The following is a 21,426-nucleotide window of genomic DNA, read 5'->3' on the forward strand; positions in this document are numbered from 1 at the left end:
GATCCAGGACTTTGCCCTGGGTCTTCTCTTTTTTCAGTGAATTTTATGAATGATTTTGATGAAGATCTAAGAGATTTGCATTAAAATCCAGGGATGACTTGCAAAGGAGTAACTGTGATAAGTAGATAACAAAATTTAGAGTTAATATTACTTAAACAGGCTGCTGTGCCATGCAAAAGATGTTTTATAGCAGTAAATACATCATAATTCATTGGTATATAAGGAAGGAGGTGACTTAATGTGGTGGCAATTTTTGAGGGAAAAGAAGGTTAATATGAACCAGCGGCTTGATGTGTCTGCGAAAAAGAAAAAAAAAATCAAATTCAGATTCTGAGAATAGTATAGTGTCCATATGTCACAAAAATTAATAGTACCCCCCTCTAATTAACCACATCTGTAGTATTGTGTCCATTTCTGGCTGTCACATTTAAAGAGAGATGTTGACAAATTAGACAACTTCCAGAACAGTCCGTGGGGATGGTGAGGGGTCTGGCAATCCTGTCACAGGAGGTATCCTCAAAGGGTCTGGAAATGTTTAGCTTGAAGACTAAAAGTAGACATAAACTCTCTTCTGTTTGTTTCGGAAAGCAGAACTAGCTCCAGTGGGTGAAAGGTAGAGACGGATTTCAATTCCAGACCTTTCTAACAGTTAGTGCAGCTCAGCAAGAGAATCCACCTAACACTTTTACTTGGTCTGTTCTTTTAAAATATCAAAAATATTCACCTTTATTGCAATTAATGTTTAATCTGAAGGCTGTGATAACATTTTTGTGTAGGGCAGCAAAGAAGCTTGTGATGGAAACATTTCATTTGTTTCTGATAAACTGTCTGAAAAGAAGAGCCCTATGTGTTGCAAGTTGATCTCTTACAACTTGAAAGTAGCTGTAATGGGGCAATTTAACACATTCCTTCCTACCCTCTTATTCTATTTCAAACAAGAATATCTATCGGAGAAGAGAATTAAAGGGCTTTTGGCTTTGTTTTGGCTCCCCCCCCCTCACGTCCCCCGCAGAGTGTCCCGGGCCTTAACTTGTTTCCTATAGTTCTTCCTTTCCTGATATTTCTCGCTGGCTGGGAACAGGCTTCCTGGGCAGTGGCTGCCCGATGCTGGATGCTGGGGCACCCAGGGTTAAGGGGGAGCAGCCGCTGCTGGCTGCTGGTGCAGGACAGCTAAGCCCTTGGCCGCTGGATCCTCTTACCCTGGGGGAAACAGGGGGCAGTTTTCACCACTCTTCTATGTCCTTGACATACTTGGTTATAATTTTTAACTTTTCAGTTGAAGATAAAACCTTTCAATCAAAAGTACCTTCCGACCCTGTGCTCTTTTAACTTCTCTCCATTTCAGGTTAGCCTGGATTCTGACCATCCAGGGGCACACATTCTTTGTGTCACAAACACGTCTTGTGGCAGATTTTCTTTCTCCTCCATCCACCTATTGATTGTTTATTTTGATTACTATATCTAACTTTGGAAACTTGATTGCTCAAAATTAATCTGTAGACTGTGCAACAGAGGACCGCATTTCTGAGGAGAGATAACCTGTAACACATCTGACTCCACAGAAACTCATTTTATGTCCTGGAGCCTTGGAGTGGAGGACAGAGGGGGACTCAGATGAGAGATGTGAAGAAAGAAGAAAATATTCTTCAGGCATCTTTTTTTCCCCAACCTTTCCCTACTTCTTTTACTCCTGCCTACCCCCGCACTCCCTGCAACATATCCACAAGATTCTCACTCAGATTGTTAGGTCAGGGATATGGGCACTCTAGCTCCGACTGTGTAAAGTATATTTTTCATATTGAACAAGTTTCTCCTTATTTTCTCTCTCTTTTATAAAAGTGCCATGCACTTTTGTGGGATTGTAATAATGCACAGGGCAACTTGTAATGGCTCGCTTCCCAGTTGTTGAAGATGCCACAGGCGTTCCTGCGCTGAGCTCATATTTCCGAGAGAGAAATGCTCAAAGATGAGCTTCTGGCTTGTCACCGCTCGTTCACCTGATCCACAGGCAGCTAGTTGTGATTCCTTGAGTGCAATGCTTGCTCCTGCTCCTGGGAAGTAAATAACCCTCAGTGGTAAATTTTAAAACTTAAAAAAAGTTTTAAATAGGTTGTCTCAAAATATAAGTTGTTGGCGTGATTACTAATGTTATATTCTTGAAAAAAAAAATAACGTGGGTAAAGGTAAAGTGCTATTGTCTTCCAGAGTCACTTTGGTAGAATTTTTTTTTTTTTTTTTGGATCTTCCTTTGTCGAAGAATTTTTATGCAATATTTATGCAATAGTGGTTTCAGTGTGTTTTATTACAAAGCACTTATCTTTATCACGTCTCACTTTCTACTTAATTGCCTTGGACTAATCAGATTTTTAGAATAGATCTTCGGCATTTTGTACCACGGGAATTGCCACGGCATCTGTTGTGACATGGAAGGCAGACTTTTTCTTTTCTGACAAATGAAGCTGCTCATTTCAAAAATGCTTGGGAGTTAGGCAGCTCTGGTGTAAGTTCTTTCCCATTCTTTAATGTTTCACTCATTCATCTGGTCACCACTTTGATTATTATGGAGATTTGGGGTTTATTGCGAATTTGAAAGAAGAGACCACAGTTAATTTTCCTATAGTAGTTAGAGTGAAATATTTTAGTTTCCGGTTTCTTCAGTGACAGGCATAGATGTTAAGTTATTCTTTTACCTTGGAATGCAGATGAAAAGAAAAAATTAGCCCCAAACGTCTTTTTGTTGTTGTTTTTGTTTTTTCCTCTTTAGCAAATTGGCATTTCTTGTTATGCGGTGAAATGACACTGGTTTTTCTCTCCTGTGAAATAGTTCATCAGTGTAACACCTTTAACATTTTCCATTTTCTACAGCATTAGAGTTGATTCTCATCAAAGGCCAGTACTGCAGTGGAAGTGGAAACAGAACAGATTGCTACATGTGCTTATCAAAATTTGAAATGTATGCCCTTTTTTTGTCTCGCCGTTTCCCTTCTAGGAGTTTAGCTTACAGATAGACTTGTGAAAGTGCTCAGAAGTAGAAGTAAAAGGATGTTTCATGGAGCGTTGATAGCCGTAATGAAAACTTAGAAACCGTAGCAGTCATCTTTACTAAATATTCTTTTATTTATTTATTTCCTGGATGTCATCCTGTTTTGAGACTCTGTGTTGGATGCTGGGGATTGTACGGTCCCAGCCATTATGAAACTTTGACACTACAGAGGTTGACAAAGATGAATTAAATAATTACACACATAAATGTGCCCTTAGAGCTATAGTAAGTGCTACCGACACTACTAGGATTTCTAAGAAGAGGATTCGGCCAGGCAGGGGGATTAAGGAAGTCTTCTCTGAGGATGTACTGAGATCTGAAGGATGAGTAAATGTTAGCGAGGTGAAGAGGAAAGGTGTATTTGAGGTAAAAGGAAGAGCTCTGTAGAGGCCCTGGGGCAGGTTGACTTGGCAAATAGAAGGTACTGGAAGAAGTCCCGTGAAGTTGGAGCAGAGAGAGAAGAGGGAAGCCATGTGAGAGGAGGTGAGATAGAAGGTCAGGTACCAAATTTTACTGGATCCGTTAGACCACCTTAAAGAGTGTAATCTGTATCCTAAAACCTATGTCTTCGGAGGGGTTTTAAGCGGTATAAGATCAGATTTGCATTTCAAAAAGAGCATTTTGGCGGCTTTGTGAAGGAGAGGTTGGCAGGGTCAGAACTGCTTGCAGCACATTATATCCAAGGCTACTTTTGTAATCCCCCATGGACATGAAGCCCTCCTGGGCAGGGACAGTGCCGGGGAGATGAAGCGAGGAGGGACTTTCTGAGGAGTGAATAGCAACAGGATTGGGTTGTGGACGGAATTCGCCTTCGCCGTGGAGATCCGCAGGAGGAGATGTCAAGGATGATTTCTAGATTTCTGTCATGTTCAGGAGGATGAATGGGGGTGCCATTCAGGGCAGGAGGAATGCCGGAAGAGGCCCAGACTTTAAGGGAAAGATCAGGAGTCCTCCTTGGGACAGGCTGAGTTTGAGGTGCTGAGAAGGAAATTGTTTGAGCAACGCAACCTTCAAATGTGGTATCATGTAAACAAGTACAACATATATGCTAAGGGAAAAAAGTGTGATCATGTTACGTAAAAAAAAAAGCACAGTATGTGTGTATGGGTATGTGCACAAACATTTGTCTACCTATGCACACACGTGGAAAGATGCAAAGTGGCTCCCCTGGGCATTGGAGGGGGGGCCTCAGATAGATAAGAGGGGATCTTCATGTTTTATACCCTCCTGGTTATACTATTTGAATGCGCTGCAATGAGGATATAGGGCTTCTATAATAATAATAAAAAAAGGAATGACAGCTCCGATGAACAACCGATGTGAGAGTATTTCTCTTTCAGAGTTTTCTTAATTGGAAAAAACCTTGCAAGGATTATTGTATTTTTTTTTTTTATTTTGAACAGAATTCTTCCGACAGTTCAACTTCCCTAACTCAGTAGTGGCTCCTACACTATGCCTTTTAATCCTTTTCCACTAGATTGCACTATTACACTAGATTTCACATCGTCTATGTACTATTTTGTATTCTGCCTTTTGCTAATTTTATTAATTTCAAAATAGTCCAACATTTTGCAGATCAGGACATTAAATTATAATGCGTATACCTACTGCATATATCAGGGATCTCTTTTGTTAAGGGTCCCACGGGTGCTCCTTATTCATCTAACATTGCTGAGATGGAATGTAGATAGTACTGTTTCCGGGCTGTGGAAACACAGTATACATTTTGCTCGGGCTCTTTGAGCAAAGGAACAAAACTACCAAGAGGATCACCATTCCTTCTCCTTTAGCTATTCTATCAAATCAATACTTTTTCTTTTATTGGACATTGAACGCCCCCCCCCCATTTTGATATGTATGATGCAAAGCTGAATCTTGTCTCCATGCAGTTTTTGCTTCTGTTGCACCATTTCCTCAGTAAAAATTCCTAAGAGTTTATGAGAGTCAGAGATAGCACATATCAATATGACTCGCTTCTTTCTGCATCTGGCTTTCCTCAAAAGGATTATGCTGCAGCTCTCACCCGGCATGCCTGGCCAGTGCCATCCTCTTAGTCCTCCATGAGGCCGGGTGGACCAGGGGGTATTTGGAGCCCCTGGGCCGTTGCCTCTGCTCATTAGCAGCCTCTGGCATTTACTCCACTCAGCTATAGAAATATTATCATTTCTCATGTGTCTTAATGACTGTGAAAACAACGTCTCTCGTGCCAACTGTAGTCATTACAGTTTTTTTTTTCATTTAACCATCTACTTCAAGAAATCACATTTAAAGGAATCTAAAATTTCCTTCATATTAGTTGTAGATTAAATGTAATAAGAACTCACATTTTTTGAGAACATCATCATGTGCAAAGTACTCTTCTGAAGGTTTTAACTGTATCGTCTCGTTTAGTAACTCGTAAAATGTCTCTATGAAGCAAGGCACAAGACTGTCCCTGCCAGATAAGGAAACTGAGGTACAGGGACATTGTGTAACAGTGGATAAAAACAGGGATTTCAACCCAGACACTCTGTCTTCAGACACTCTGATAGAAAATACTATCTTTCTGTATTCCAACTTCATTTCACTCTGAAGTCTAATATCTTACCAAGCTTGTGCTAAAATTATAGAACTCTAATAATTTTCAAGTGTGTTTAATAATTCCGATATTTTGCCCTCCTGGAACTCTAATGTTTTAACAAAATTTGAAGGCTTCTTATTTTGGCATTCTTGGGTTTAAAATCCTGCTGTTAACATTTCTCTTAGCAGTATCTTTTCCTGAGGTTGGAGTAGACAGTCCTTCTCATCAAAGCTTTCTCCCCCCATAGTTTGCAACTTTTTAGATTTCCTATTTTAATGAAGTGTGTGTGTGTGTGTGTGTGTGTGTAAATGCATTCATGCACATAATGCATGGAATTAATTTTTATGGGCATTACTTCCTTCCAGCTATTTCTAATCTACAGTCAGGGAAAACTCACTTTTTCTAGAAAGAAAACTAAGTTGAAGATGACCTACTAGCAATAACAATATTTCTAATTATATTTAAAAATATGTAGTTTACACATTGTTTTCCCATTTAACTGTTTAGGGTTAGTACTAAAGGGTAGATGACATGGACTTTGCAGTAAGCCAAGAAATGTGTTCAAAATCCAACTCTGCCACTTAGTAAACACATGACCTGGGGTAAGTTCCATAATTTCCCAAGACTTCTTGTCCTCATGGCAAAATAGGACTAGTAATACCTTCTTCACATAGGTGATAATATAAGGATTGAATCAGTTAATATGTATAAAACCCTGAGTTGTATGCCTCATACTCAGCATTCAAATCATGGTAGCTAACAATAATGTCAAAAACTATTTTTTTTAAAGAGAAAGAGAAAGAAGATTTCTTAATGTAAGAGACAACTAAAAAAGTATTAAGGATGGTTGCAGAAAGGAAGGGAAGAGAAGATGTAGAGGGCAAGGAGACGACATAGCGACGGGAATGGTGAGCGAAGCAGAGAGATGTTGGGGACGTGAGCTGTATATCCACTTTATGAAAACAAAGTCTGTGTCCCCTTCAAGTGAAATATGAAAAGAGACAGATGAGACAGTGGACAGAGAATGAGGTGACAGCTCGGTTCTAAGGTGAGTGTGTTAATCAGATTAAATTTCATTTGGCATTTCCTGCTGTTTACTTGGACAGTGATGTCGGAGTAAGTTATTATTTATTATTTCTTTCCCTTGACATTCTGATTAGCTCATCAGCAATCAGTCACCATTCAAAGCTCTTCAGTGGCTTTTATTAAATAACAATCCTCTTCTCCCCAAGTCTGCAAATTATTCAGGTTTGGGAAAGAATAATGTCTCTTCAGAGAGTGCTCGCCCCAGGCCAGATGAAATGTCGTCAGTCATGTTGCTACAAGACTCAGAATAAATCATGGAATCTTGTGACAAACTTTAAGTATTGTATGATTTCTAGGGAATTTTAAGGGCATTCCAGCCACCTTTGGATTCATTCAGGCATTGGTGATTTTTGAGAGGGAGTGTTGAGCAATTGGTTAAATTGTATATGCCAGTTGATCGTGTGAATGTCTTCTTAGCTTGGGCTGTGTAAACCCAGTATGTATGTTATTCTTTGCTTTTTCTGTTGGTGAATTAGAGCAAAACTCACATCCAGGTACAGCTGCAGCAGAGATTATCATGAACTCAGTGAGCATAGTGGCGTTTCTTTCAAGATTTCTGGGGATGGTCTATTATCTTTGGAAAGAGTCCAAGAACCAGTCTATACACGTTGAAATTTTTTTGCACATTAGATTTAATCTTGAAAAGTTATGTATAGGGCAAATATTTTTTAAATTGAGTTACATTTTCCCATGCTAACCAAGGAAATCTGTTCTCACAGAAGAAGAAAGGCTCTGGTCCTTTTCTAACAAAAATCAAACTTTGAAATCATAACGTTTTTCAATGAGTATCTGTATTTGTCATTACACGGATTATAGTAATTCTCTATACGAGAAGGTAGTGGAGTGGATCCATGATCTTGAACACACAATTAAAAACAAATAGTTATTTCCATGTTACTGAGATTTCTCCCCCTGACGTGTGGGACTTGAATGTTTAAGCAGACATGCCATCCGTGATGTTGTGTCTTGTCTTTAGTGACATTGTCTGGCGAATAGAGTCATAAAAAAATTGTCTTTTTTTTTTTTTTTTTAGATTTATTGGGCTGCAGTCTTCTGTGGTCAGTGGAGAACTTTAGATGGATCACTATGGACTTTAAAAAAAAAATGAATAATCTCAAAGCAATGCTGGCCTTAAAGTAGAGCACTATTAGTGGGATGTCTTACCCTGCTTCCATTTTTTAATGATTGAGAAACCAATCAAATTTGTCTTTTGAATCCTGTAAAAGCCAACTGGACTACCCTTATAGAGGACCTGGAAATTATGAACAATGATATGCTGGCTCACCTGGCAAGGACATGACAGAGGGTTAGACAAAAATATCTCACAGACTTGTTATCCTTGTAAATTCTTTAAATCACCCATAAAGTACAATATATGTAATTTTGTGTGTATAACTCTGAGCACTGATTCTTATGCATATGCAGTCTGAGAACCACTGGGCTAGAATAAAGGAGGGAACAAAAGGGGTGCTCAAACCATTCTTTCTTTATGATAACTCCCCAATCCATGAGAGAGTGGGGGGCAGAAGTGGGGAAGGTTTTCAGCTCTAAGGTCAGCCTACATTTGGCACCGATGATGTGAGTCAGTTGAATATCCTATCTACCTTTGGGTTCTATAGTTATCCTCAGTCTTCTAGCATTCATATTTGTGTATGAGAATTGCCTGATGAAATTGTGTAACCCACCTACCTAAACTCTCCATGGTAGAGTCGTGAATATGTGTTTTTTAAATTTTTTTTGGTGATGAAGTTTTGGAGGGTATGAATATGTATTTTTAGAGAGCGGCCCATGTGATTCTTACGGGATCACCATGTCGCCTTTGGAACCCAGTGATCAAGAGAACCGAGGGAGTGGGTGTTTTGCCACAAGAGACTACTATGAATATTTCTGCTCCTACTTTAGCATAAATTATTTAGGAAGTGACAACTGTATTTTCCATCTAGATTTAAAAAGGACATAATTTCAGTTGTTAAGCAAATCAACCTTTTTTAGGTGAATCATCCAGAAGATTGATCTTTTAGTGGATACAAAATTAGTACCCTTAAGTTTACATATTTAAAAAAATTACACACCCACCAAGTCATTTATGTGCTCCGGGTGCTAGAACCTTTGATTTCCACGCACAGTATCACTGAAACGATCACTGAGGTTTTGTTTGCCTGTTTGTTGGTTTTTCATAACTTGGGTTTTGAATTGTATTCCTTCCTTTTTTTTTAATTTTTAGAAGGGAACTTGGTATTTCTCCTAATTTTGTTAAAGCTCAGAATTTTCTACAAAATTTGGTTTAAAAAAGAATATGCATTTCATCTCTGATTTGCTGAGGTGAGGAGCCCTTTCAACATGAACATTTCCTGTGCCCCTGCCAAATTTGTCTTCGCTTGTCCTTACTTTCTGAATCAGAAAGTATTTTCTTTGCTTGTATATGCTGGTCTCACCCATTCTGGTTTCTGTTGCATCGCGTCTCATCGGTTTTGCTCCTTTTCTTTATCCTCTGTCTGTTTCTCTCTCCGTTTGTCTTTTCCTCCGCTGCTGAACAAAATCTGTTTCCCCACCTCACTTAACCAGCTCTCTCTGCACCGTGCTGTGTCTCAGTCTATCTAGCGTGTCATCTCTTTCTCCCTTATCCCAGCCAGTGTTCTTGAAACATTAACTGTATTTGCTACATCTCCATCTTGACCTTTTGCAGTCCGGCTTCTATTCTTATCCCTTTGTTGGAGCTCCACTTTGAAGGAGTCTCCTGTAACTTCTCACTTTACACATCTAGCAGTCTTTTCTAACCTCTCATTCTCTTTAACCTTTATGCAGTATGTGAGGGTGCAGAGTCCACCCTCCTTGGTAGCTCTTCTGGTGACGTATGTGACACTTCAGGCTTGGTTGTCCAACCTCTCTGACTGCCTTGTCTCTGATTTCTTTGCCGAATTATCCTCTGTGCTTGCTATAGAAATATATTTATTAACATGTTCTTCTGCCTTTGCTGTCCCTCCCACTTTTTTTTTTTTTTTTTTTTTGTACATTCCTTCTTACTATATTTCAGCTCCAGAAGCTAGGACCAAACTGTGGAGTATATCCTGGGGGATTCTGGGACTGAGCTGAACCCAGACAGAACATACCTGAGATGGCTAGAGGAAGGGAGAACGAGATGGAGACCCAACGTTATAGTTAGGAAAATGGTACCCAGATCCCGTGTCTGAAATGTAAGGATGAAAAATAGGGGAGTAAGCAGTGAGAGTGGTAGTTTGGTTAATGGGAAATAGGGTAGATGAATGGTTCAAGAATGTGAAGGTGTATGTTTCTCCAGATCACTTTGTATGAGAGTGCCTAATACATGTTACCTGGGAGTATGATCTGTATAAAGAATTGTACTGGGGTTTGGCTTCAAACATCATTCCTCTGGGGATGAACATCCAAATCTGTATCTGAAGCCCTGGTAAGTTCTCTTACGTAGCAGAGTTCTGTTTCCATCTTTCTCTTAGATGATTTCACCGGGATATCCAAGTGGTACCCCAAATTTAATATGGCTCAAATTTATCTTTCTCCTGATACTGACTCCTTTGGGGAGGGATTCCTAATGTATCACTGTTCTGTGTCCCCCTCCTGGATCAAATATTCAAAGTCATCTTTGTTTCCCCTGTTTAAACTAACCTCCGTGCAGCAATTTGAAAACTTTGTCAGTACTCTTTCCATAATGTCCTTTATTTTCAATTTATAGGTTGACTGCTACACTACACTCCAGAGATAGCTCCCTATTTATTACCTCCTAACACCAATTATTATGTTCATTTCTGCCGGTGTAATGTTTCCAAACCTCAACTGTGAAATTTAAAAGATACTTTAAACTTATCACAATATCCCTAGCCAGAGATAATGGCTTCCCCCTCAGGGTTTTGTAGTACCTATGTTTTCTATCACTGTGTGTATGTGTAATTGTTACGTATGTGTGTGTGTGTGTGTGTGTGTGTGTGTGTGTATGTATCCATTCTTGTAGATTGTAAACTTGTTAGGGTATAGTACCTGTGTCTGTTTACCCTGTATGCCCACATATTCCTTGTACTGACATGCAACAAATATTTATCAAATGGAATTAAGCAGCTAGTTGGGCTGGAATGAATCTAATCTCCATTAATAGTAGGTGACCTGGGATAGTCATTTTAATTTGACATTAATTTCATTTTTGTGCATTTGTTTTATTCTGAAAAGCTTTTTTATTAAGCTGTGCTGGTGGCATAAATGGAACAGTTAACTGGAAGACCAAACAGGCCAACAGTTTTATTATCAGCAGAAAAATGACTGGTGGGAAGAAAGATGGTGAGTTTAGGTGGTAAATCTAAATCCCCTTTGGGGAGTCAATTAAATGTCCGCTTCCAGTATTCTTTTTGCTTTTTTAGTCATATGTGGACTTTTTTTTTTTTTTGATAAGTTAGTCTGAAAAACTCCGGTTTTGTTTTCCTAATCTTCTAAAACTTCTGATCCTTTATGTTCTTAATCCATTATTTTCTAAGTTTTTTTCCTTTGCCGTAGTTTTGCCTTTTTTTTTAACTAAAAATAATTCTTGTTTTTAACCTATTGTGACCCTTATCCAGTCACTAGCTTGCCACTTATAAAAATTGTTACAGTGTGGTCATTATAACAATTTATTTATAACATTGAAAAACATTAAGAAGCACATTTAACATAAATTATTTTAAAAACAATATTTATACAACCTTAGAAAAATGGTCATAAAATATTTTGGCTAATTGTGGATGATTTTTTGACTGATTGTTTTGTTGCAAAACCAAATTGATATGTTTTGCTATTAAGTAATTATAGGGCACTTATTTTCTATTGGAAAGAGGACCTGACCCTTGGATGATTGATTATTTTTTCTAAATTTTTTCTTCCCTATCATAAATGTGTCCATTAGCAATATGCCAGGACCTTTGAAATAATGCATTTCATCATGGAGAAAAAGACTTAATAACGCAAAGATTAGTTGTTTTCAAAATGTCAATTTTCATCATTAGTTTTCACTTAATATTTCTTGATTATTTGCCTTTAAGATCTCTCTGCCCACAACTGTCTGCCCCAAACACCCTCCCCCACCAGCACACAATTTTGGCTATCTATGTGACCATACACACTGACACGCAGCCTCATTTCTGTAACTTTGGGGCAACAAAGTGTCTATAAAAATAACAATTTTAAAATATTTTTAAAAGAACAGTCATTCGGGGAGGCAAACCATAAGAGACTATGGACTCTGAGAAACAACCTGAGGATTTTGAAGGGGCGGGTGTGGGAGGTTGGGGGAACCAGGTGGTGGGTCATAGGGAGGGCACGTACTGCATGGAGCACTGGGTGTTGTGCAAAAACAATGAATACTGTTACGCTGAAAAAAAAAATTAAAATTTTTAAAAAATGTTAAAAAAAAAAAAGAACAGTCATTTTGTGTGCTAAAATTGCTGCCATGTAACAAATCCTGGGTACCTTGTAGGAGTGTAGGATCCTTGTAGGATTCCTGGTTTACCTCATTGTCTTCATACAGCCCTGAAGTTGAGGATCACTAGCTTTTTTTCCAGCTCGCACCAAATTATTCCTTACGTGGAATCATCCACTGCCAGGTTTGTTTCACAATAGGACAGAGGCTTCCAATTCTCCTCTACTCTGCTGTTTTTGAAACAAACCAGCAAACACCATTGCATTTCTAAGGAATTTTTATTGCTAATACCTATGAGAAAAAAAGAGTTTTATAACAATAACTTCCCATGAGAAGATCATAAAAATTTATTTTAAAAAGCACTAAAGGCACTTATTCTAGGTCCTAAGCCCATCATCTCATAGTCCTTGCCCCAAACCCTCCTTAGATATTCTCAGGGGGTTCTCAAGCTTTCTTCAAGGGAATTACCCGGGACGACCACCTGTGTCTGGCAGGTTCCTTAATCAAGTTGAGGGCCCTCAGCTTCTTAGACACATCCACTCTTCCTGTGTTCTAATCTTCCTAGTTATGGCCCCAGGTGGCCCTCAAGGTTACCATCTGCAATGTACTAATGCTTTATCATCTCCTGAGGACTTGAGATCTGCCCTGATTTCCTGGTGCCCCACATGAGATCACCAAAAACTCTCCCTTTGGACTTCACACCATTCTGCACTATATTGACAGTCATCCTTTCTTTTTCTTTAGTTCTCCTCTTTAACTCTGATCTCTAGAACTCATGTCGTCTTTGAATATGTCCCTCCGTTTCCTATTTGATTTGCTAAAAAGGTGTTCCATAAGACACTCGTAAGCCCTGTTGAGTCATTCAGTCTGGTGTTTCCTTAGTGAAATGTACTATTCCAAGACCTTTGCATACAGCATTCTCCAGAATCTTCAAGAGATACTTGTCTTTTCCTCTTTTAAACTTCATGCTCCCATTGGACCCCAAATTGATTTTTCTCCTTGGAACCAGAGTGATAACCATAGTTCTCAAAATAGAAGTGATCAATACATCTTGAATCTACTGAGGCACCACATCCTCGGTTTCTTTGAACTCCTCTTTAGCTTCTTCTCCCTTCTGGTCTCCTCATCCAGTTTAAATCCTATCATTGTAGTTCTATGTACAGAGAATATTGAGAGAATAATACATTTCATTAACTGCATGAAGAGAATTTTTTCTGGTTGCTCATGTAGCAAGGCCATTTTAAGTGCTAACCACAGATATCAAGTGTTCTTTGGGATGTTCTTGACCATGAGTCCCAATCATCTTTTTTTGACAATTTTAAGAGAGCACAAAAGATTATAAGAACATTTATATAGTAAGGTAAGTTTAGTGATTGTATTTTTTTGTATAACTTTCTTTTAAAATAATGTTCAGTTCCAAACTTAGCAATGCGATGTATCTTTTCTATAAATAGGATTTTGAGGTATTTGGAGTCCCAGACAATACATTTGGCATCACTCTACCTTGATATACATTAAATACTTAAAAAAATCATAAAGAGCTCTCTAAATATGGATTCCCTTTTCTTTTTCCTCATGTAGAGATAGACAAACTTAAAATTTACTCCAGAATAATTTAAGTAAAAGAGGAATAAGCCTTCTTATTACCAGCTTATATACTTCACTTAGATAAATGTTTCTAAATTTTCCTTTCTTACTCAAGACAACTCATTTTCCAAAATGGGTTAGCCTTAGGTTTGCTGGCAGAATTTCATTGCTTTTTTCTTAAGAAACAAGAGATGAACTTTCTCCTAAGAGAAAGTAAAAAATAATCATGTGCTGATTTCCTATTTATTTTCCACTTAAATATTAAACTTGAATTTGACCTTCTTGGGAATGAAGTCTATGTCTGAATAATTTGTAGAATTCTATTCTGCCATCATAAAGGAGCTCCTCTTAGTTCACTGACAGTCAAGGAATGGGCATGGCTTGAAGATAGAAATATCTCTCTAGATGCCTTCTGTTTCTGTGTGGTTGGAGACGAGCAGGAAGTACTCCTAGGACTGAAAATACATGTTCTCCTTTGCCTCTGAAGGTGGTAAAGTCAGGACAAAGAATCACAAAGTTCCAGGACTTCAGAGGACCATCTATCAGGGAGGGAGATGAGTTTCTCTGTCTAAGCTCTGGTTATGATGGCTCAAATGTCTCCTTTTAAGCTTCAGGTTTGTTTCTTGCTTTAAACAAAAGAATCTCTAGGTTTGTTTCTTTCTTGAAATTGTGATTGTCAATGCACTTCTTCCAGTTGTGCAGTGTTATTACGATAACGTCACAAAATAAAGAGTGAACTTGGATTATGTGGTCAAATTCTGGTTTGTCATCAAACAAGAGAGATAATTAAGAAAGCAGAGGTGTTATGCAGCATAATTAGCTTACTCTAGCAGGTCCTAATAATATAATGTACAGCCACCAAATGTATTACCGTGTGTTTCAAATCAACAAAATATGTGACTTCCTGTCTTCAAGTCCCCAGCTTTTCCTCTTACTATTCCTGTAGGCTGTGAACCTGCCGTTTTGTCTCTCTGGATTCAATGTTGTTACCTATAAAATGAAGGACTGAACTCTCCAGGAGAACAAGTGCATGCCAACTCCGATCGGTAGCATCTGTCAGGAATTCTGGGTTAAGTAGAATGCTGAGGCCATATCCAAGTAGGAAGTAATGCTATGATCTGTCTTTGGTAGAGAAATATATTTGGCACACTCAGACAGAATGACATCTAAAGCCCTTGTCAACTGCAGCATTCATGAGACTAAGTTTATTGATCACCAATTAACAATGGTTTGCAACCACTTTCCAACTGACATTTAAGAAAAAAACAACAGGACAAAACAAAAACGTGACCATTATATGGAAAATCAAGATGTTTCACAAAATAGTTTCGGTAAGTGGCTTTGGTTGGGAGAGAGAGAGAGAGAAAAAAAACAACCTTTTTGCTTTTTGTAGAAAAAGACGCAAATCGTGGTTTGTCTTCCACCTCACATAAAGCACAGTGCCCTTGTCTTTTAGAGGAGTGAAGTTTAAAAAGGCAATGTAATGCCTTCCTTGTGATGAATTCTACGGCCTAGGCATGGTCTGCGAAATAGAAAGGGTCACTGGCCACTGCCAAATGAATGGCCTACAGCACTTTGATGTTGAGTAAACCAAAGGTGAAGGGCAGACTGCTGAGAAAAGCTTCCGAATCAAAACCAAGATTTATAAAGCGGGATGGATAAAACACCAGGTAAATCTTAGTGAGGAAAAACAACCAAACAGGTTGTGTGCTTGGCTGGAGACTGATGTCCCTCAGAATATTTTTCTACAGCAATTATCAGGTTTGGTAATTAAATTTTAACTTGACTGTAGAAATGACGCATTAGAAAATAGTTTGGGAAGGAAACCATAAATATGTCAGACTCTGAAAACCCTGAAATGAGTTCTCTCAATGCAGAGATAGCAGATGGGATTCATCTCTTATAACCAATTCTGATGAACTGGTAGCAGCTTCTCAGAGTGCTGTGGGTACCAGGGCCCCGAGCCTCAGAAGGAGCTTGCAGCTGTTAAAGGCTATAAAATATAAGACAAGGATTATTTTTTCCCTGGAAGAACTTCACAATTTTTAATGACCAGGGGTGATCATATAGTAAAAGAAGTTTAGGGATTATATATTTAATATAACTTTCTTTGAAAATAATATTCCCATTCTTAACATTAAGATTAGCATAAAGATTCTTAATGTAAAGGGGATTTTGAGGAATGGAAGTATCTTGGTGCTTAGCAAAAGTTTGGTCTTCAAAGCTATACCAGATAAATGACTGTTCAGTATTATCTTTCGTCTCAAACATTTTTAAAAACCTTCTCCATCATTTTTACCCCCACTCTTTTTTCTGGATAATACTTGCTATCAAGGCAATGCTATGAAGAGTTGAGAAATAGGCATCCTCTTAAGTAATTTGCACTCAGTTAAAGCACCCTTGTCATGTTTCCCATTGAACAGCTTATCTCTTAAAACTCTCTGAACATGAGAGGCAAATTAACAAAATTGAAATGCTTTTAGAAATAGGCTTTAATTTCTTATTAATAAATTACTTATTAATTATAGTGCATTATAATATTCTTAGGCTGATTTAGCTATTGCCACGGGTAATCACTTAATCAATACATCTCTTTGTTTAAATTATGCAGTATATTTCCCACACAGCAAATATGTAAGACATTATTTTACACAACACATTAAATCCATTCATTTTGATTTGACAGTTCATGTTTACATAATGTATGGGCTGAATTAAGACTTTCTATGGTACACTTATTTATTTCTAAATGCATTTAATACATGGAGTTTATGCTGCCATCTCAAGTAATGGCTATGTCCCAATTATAGCCAGATCATCTATTCAGAATGACTGCATCAGCTAAGGACAGGAAATACGCCACAAAAGGGTCTTCGGGTGGCCACAATCGATGCGGCAAACGCAGGCTCCTGTTTTTCACATCTAGCAGAGCCCCGCGTGCGTTAAGACAGAACAAATGTGTTCTTACTTTAACACGCAACGCCACCTCATTTAGCAGTCTGGTTTCTAAACCTGCAGCAGATTAATAGCAGCAAATTAGAAGGGATAGAGAAGCTGCTATAGCAAACATACTGATAGCAATGAGAAATGACAGCTGACAAGTTGTCTACAGATGAGAAAACAGAAAATCTATAAAACACACAACCTTAAAAAGCATTAGCAGACGGGGACCCGCTGGCAGAGGTGTGTGATCAGTAAACGACAATGCAACGCAACGGTCTGAAAGGGCGTCATTATATAATAGAGCAGAGTGCGGTAATTGCTGTGCCAAATGATGGTCCTCTACCATCATGGAAAAGGATTGATTCACTACTTGAGACGACTCAGCTCCCTGAAATGTTTCCTTCTTGGTTGGGGGCCCGGGGGTTCGTGGTAAAGTGAGGATTTACTCTCTTAAACCTTAAAAATTAGCAGGTGATTGTATAAATGGATCTTTTGGAATGATGAATTTGTTGACAATGCATCTATGAGAGGGAGCCCACCTGGACGGGAATACCGATGCTACCTTATGACTTTCTTCTCAAAGAGTTCCGTGGAGAGACAGCTTTGAGATTTAAATCTAGCTGGAACTTGCAGGGTCTCACACTCAGCAGCTAGTTTCTTTGACAACCATGTACTTGTTCTTGGTGATGCAGGAAAAGGTCTGGTGAGTGTTCTCTGGACTTTCTTGTACAGAAGGGACTTGGTACGTGCCTGTGCACGTGTCTATGCCATTAAAAATAATCATTGTGATAACTGTGAAGTTATATGCTATAAATTCATTAGCAATGCACCACCGTAATCCTTTCAAAATTTAATGTTTACTAAATACGTCGAAATTTGCTTTTGTTTTTAAGTAATTGTAAATAAGCACTCAAACGCACACGCTCATCACGATGTGGATCCCTTAGGGAGAAAATATCAAATGGACTATTAATAAAGGAAGACAGGATGCTATTTAGCTAGCATGAGGTCCCACTTTATTGCTACTGCTATTTCTGTCTGTTACTGGATTCTTGGCTCTCTGCTGTCATATAATTGTTGAGTTTTCTGTACCTCATGACTAAAACATACAAAGAATAGTTTTCGTCAAGTTTTTGGTGGCATGGTAATGAAGGACATTGAACTACATTTAGGGAGGATGACATAATCACCCTGGCCACTTGCCCATATACCCTTTTGCTCTTCTCAGATATGTAATTTTTCCCTAAAAAAAACCAAAAAACAAAAAAAAAAACTTATTTATGACTACCTGTCTTCAGTTTTTATAATCTTTGCAAATCTAGCTACCCTCACTGTTTGAAATGGTGTTTTTGACTCCCTGAGGGTTGGACTTTTGGTTTAATTGTTTTTCCCATTAATGGTGATGGATTTGCACGGGATTTAGCCACACACTGGTTTCCAGTTTCATTTGTATCCAGTCGCATGTGTTTGCAGAGGTAATGGATTTGCAGCCGTAGACAATTGCAAAGCCATGCGATACACAGAGAGACCAGACCCTGTGACCTTAGCTTGATTAGCCTGACACTGTACACATGTATATTTCAGAGATGATTAGATTTTAGTACTGCGTGTTTTTAGAGTTTAAATTTGATTGTCAAGATTTGCTTTTAAGGAAGACAATGTGCTTCAAGCTTTCTGTTCGGGAGAACTACTTAGATACATGTGAGTGCAACATGTGTTAGCCAAGTAACTGCAATTGTTGCTGTTGGTGCAGACCATACCAGCATTGTTGATACAGCTCATGTTTAGAACAAGAGCCTATAACTTCGAATCCTGTGTCATTTGTTGTTTGCAAAAAGAAGCGAGGTGTAAATACTGCCCAAATAGCCTCTGTTGAAGAGCGATTTGTTTTGCAAGTAACAAATGGGGGAGGTAAAGGCAAAGGGTGCTTCTCTAAAATGTCGTGTGGGTGCCCATAATTTAAATTGATGCTACAGAAATGAAGTATTATTTTCACAAACAAAACATAGTGGCTTAGTCATTTTCCATTTCCCGATGTTGAATGTGCCATACGTCCATATCATGTTTTTCTCAAAGGGAATGGCATACTATACTTACAGAGAAGCAGGCTTTACTGTGGAGTTGCCAAGGTAACTGACCAGCAAGGATGCGGCTCAGCAGATTGCAAAAAGGCAATTGAGTACATGTGAATAAAGAAATGTGCGTGTCATCTTAAAACCCAGGAGGGCCCCAGAAAATTGTGGTTTGGCTCTGTAGATCACAGAAAGGTGTTTTATTTTTTTACTTTTTTTTTTTAATGAAAGCAGAAATGGAGATGTTCTGTACTAGTCCTTGAAGTGAAGTGATAGGCAGGGGCAGGTACCCTTTTAGGGTTCCACTTCAGGCCTTGCCAAGGGCTATATAGAAAACAGAATCCTTTTAATACTCCTTCATATGAACAACCTTTCTTTTGGCTTTATAAGCTAGCTTTTACTACCTTATGGCAGCAAAAACTAAGGCAGACTGTTAGGAGTTTATAATGTAAATGGAGGATGATAACCCCTAAATAGCTACACTCATGTGAGAATTAATTCAAGTTATAAAACTGAAATTTAAGTCAAGTATTATACACACACACACACACACACACACACACACACACACACACACAGAGTCCACAAACAGAACACCTGTGTTTACCTCTGCAGTGCTTTTTAACTAGAAGGTATTCATCCATTCAAAAGGCATCAATAAAAGTATTCAGCTATGTCAGACACCTTCTAGGTGCCAAGAAAAAAAAAAAAAGGTAAATAAAATTCAGTGCTGGACTTTAAGGTGTTTTAATCTCTAGAAAGAATAAGTTAGATAGGGGCGCCTGGATGGCTCAGTGGGTTAAGCCTCTGCCTTCGGCTCAGGTCATGGCTCAGGTTATGGCTCAGGTCATGATCTCAGGGTCCTGGGATCAAGCCCCACATCACATCTGCATCGGGCTCTCCGCTCAACAAGGAGCCTGCTCCCCCCCCCCCCCCGCCCCCCGCCTGCTTCTCTGCCTACTTGTGATCTCTGTCTGTCAAATAAATAAATAAAAAGTCTTTAAAAAAAAAGGAAAAAGAATACGTTAGATAAACTCAGAAGAGATTCCTTTAGATTGTTCAAAATGTTCCTGTGCTTTGAAATGTAGGATTGTGATCTGGAATTTAAATACCTTTACATTTGGAATGAAGTAACTTCTCAGTAGGGGTTCACAAAGCTCTGTAATTTGACTCTTCTTACCAGTTTTTCTCCTTTTACCTTAATTATACCCCAGGGTTACTGGCTTAATTTTTTTCCTTGAAAGGTTCCCCCCCCTCCGTTATCCCACAGTTGTATCTTGTACAAGTTTTCACTGCTGAAATACCCAAATCCTCATCTATGAGTTTCACAATCTTGCTAGTATTTTAGGAGCCATGTCAAATTCTACTTCTTACATAAATCTTTTCCAGATCTTCTCCAGCTTCCATGGCTCCTCGACATCTTTCTGGGTATTGCCAGAGGAGTTTAGACCTCAGGGGTCATACCTAGTTAGGTAGGCGTTGGTCTCCTAAGCCGGAAGGAAGGCAGGGACTGAGTGTCCTTCTCTACAGAGAATGTGTCACATTCTCCACAGCACCTAGCACTCAGGGGACGTTGTGGAGCCCAACCGGAGAAAAAAATCTCTAATTCTCATCGGCACTGTTTTTCTGTGATTTGTTCATTCTTGTTCTTTGGAATGGGACCATTTCCACAGGTGAGTAAATTGTTCTTGGGGAGAAGAAGCTGGGTCCTCTAAATGCCCTGTACAGACTACTTAGGAAAACTAGCAAAGCAGGTCAAGAAAGGAGGAGTCTCTCTACATACCTAGTTGAAACTAACTTGCAGCTTCCTTCCGTCTGTTACACAGCCTTTGAAGCTGTGTTTTTAGTAGCAAAGCTATGGATGCATGAAACTACAAGCCAAATATTTTAGTTCAGTTCCCCATTTTTGGCAGCCATCCACAGAACGGCAGGGACAAGTTTTCACAGATAAAGAAACATTTTGTGGGAGTTCCTATTTTTATGCTGAAAAACTTACTGTCAGTGATCTTGCTATCTAGGGCTTTTAGTTAATTGTGAGCCTAGGGTGAGCAACCTTAAAGTTCTCAAAGTTAATTACTACATTTACAAATCCGTTAGTGACTTAAGAAAAAAGAACTGACCTGATAGGATTTATCTGTTTAAAAACTGCAACCACTAGCCAATTAGGAAGATAAAAAAACTGAACGAGATTATAGAGGTGACAAGTATAATGGCAGTAATGTGTTGGTGGAGATGATGATACCACAGGAAAAACAATATGTGGGAACTGATCAAACCAATTTAGCCATTTTAGTGTACTCACATCACGTATCTTAAGCAATCAGCAAATCATGAAATCTGCCCCATTTCATTGAACAAAATTACTTACCCTGAACTTTATTATCTGATTGTTTTTGTTTATTTAGAATATAGCATAGTAGAATAGATTATATTGTGTGAATTATAAAATGTCAAGATCAGGTAAAATGGAATAAAGGAGAGATACAAATAATAATACAGAAAACATATCCAATGCATTTTTTCCAATGCATTTTTATAAGTGTATATGAAAGGCATCTTACATATACTGATGGTACTATATAATACCGTAGTCTGATATGCTATGTCTAGTGAATAGTTAGTACAGTTTAGATTCTTGCCATGTAAAAATTACTCTTCAGACTTCACTTTGAAAAAAGGAAAAAGAGAAACTGTAGTAATTATGTAGTTTGTCAGTTCT

At 38.5% G+C, this 21,426-nt stretch overlaps 1 protein-coding gene across 7 annotated transcripts in view; it reads left to right on the top strand.

Annotated features, from left to right (window-relative positions):
- SGCE (sarcoglycan epsilon) overlaps positions 1-21,426 on the top strand; it is a 66,960-nt gene that overhangs the window by 4,671 nt on the left and 40,863 nt on the right. The window lies entirely within an intron of this gene.

Source organism: Meles meles, chromosome 10 (genome assembly GCF_922984935.1).
Source record: "Meles meles chromosome 10, mMelMel3.1 paternal haplotype, whole genome shotgun sequence".
NCBI lineage: Eukaryota > Metazoa > Chordata > Mammalia > Carnivora > Mustelidae > Meles > Meles meles.